Raw genomic sequence first — 1,521 nt, forward strand, 5'->3', positions numbered from 1 at the left:
ATCCACTTAATGCTGCCAATTCTTCCTAAAAGCCCTGGAGGCCCATAGAGTTTCATGTGAACCTGTAGGTGTGAAAACGAAATGGTTAATAATTGACAGGAAGGTCTATGTACACTGAGAGCAGGGATGGATTACTGCACGGGCCTACCGGGCCCAGGGGCCCAAGGGGTCAGGGGGCCCTGAAGCCCAAGCCTTTGCATGATATCATTGCCTCAATATAAACAAATCAGGATTTAGGCTATGAATCTGATTGAATTTAGTATTGACCATCCCCAAAATGCACCAGAATACAGGAAATCACATCAAACTAATTAATTTTTTTCTGGGGGAGGACCCCCAAACCCCCCCTCCCACATATACGACAATTAGTGGGGGGGGGGCTTAATACATCTGGGCCCAGGGGCCCAAAAGTTCATAATCCGCCCATGACAGTGCAGATGATCATCTGCCATGCCCATGCCATTCCCTTGAATACAGCCCTTGGCTGCCCATAAAATACATCAAGCCCAAGCACAACAGTCATTATCAAAGTTCTCATCAAGGCTGCTGCACTGGCAGATGTGTTTTCAGTCGGATTCCTTCATTACAAAAAAAAAAAACTCAGATCATACCATAAAAGGGTTTATTGTTTTGCTCCCAAGTGATAGGTCACTGATGTTGACTTTATATAATGTCAGTGTAATGATGAAATCTTAACGAATTCTCTTTTTGTCTTACTCAAAGAACACTAAAGTATGACAATATGTTTTGACCGAAGCAGGTGCACCAGTGGTAGATCAATAGCCGCCCACATGCACAAAGTGACACAGGTAATGATTCACTCAAGCTTCTTCACCCGCTCTGTACCCATACCCGGTTTCCTTGTGGTTGCAGTTGACTTGGACGTGACTTGCAGGTGTGTCGCACCCGTCTCTATTCTGTGATTGAAGAGGAAATTGTTACTTAGAAAACCCCAGCTGAAAGCTGCTTGTTTATGGCAGACAACATTTTAAATGTGCTGTACGTTGTTATCATGAATTTGATGGATTGGAATGCAGTTCACCCACACAGCCTCCTCCGCACGTCCCACACACGCGTTCGAAGCCGGTTGTTTACAACCCACCCACGCCGCTCCCAAGCCATATCCCCAGCCTCAAAGAGGATGGGCCTCATACACTTTTTTACAAATGGAAACGGCTGTGTGAGCTGCACTTGAACCTGAAAGCCAGACTGATTTGCGTTATGCGTAATGCGATGTGCTGTTTTGCGAATGTTACAAATCTCACGATAAAAAGATAGAATACTAGCGTGGTTCATTTTATGAACATCAAATTAATCAATAGCCTCTGCAAAGCCGTTATATATTACCTTTATGTATGCTTTTGCATGGATATGATTCCTCTCATATGGCTCAATCAAATATACGACTACCAGTAATTGTTATTATGTATGCGCTTGTTTCCAAGCAGTGTATCCGTTGCCCGGTGACTTGGATTTGTTTTTTGTTCACATGGCGTCATTGGAGTCCACACCCCTTCCAAC

Source organism: Alosa sapidissima, chromosome 12 (genome assembly GCF_018492685.1).
Source record: "Alosa sapidissima isolate fAloSap1 chromosome 12, fAloSap1.pri, whole genome shotgun sequence".
NCBI lineage: Eukaryota > Metazoa > Chordata > Actinopteri > Clupeiformes > Clupeidae > Alosa > Alosa sapidissima.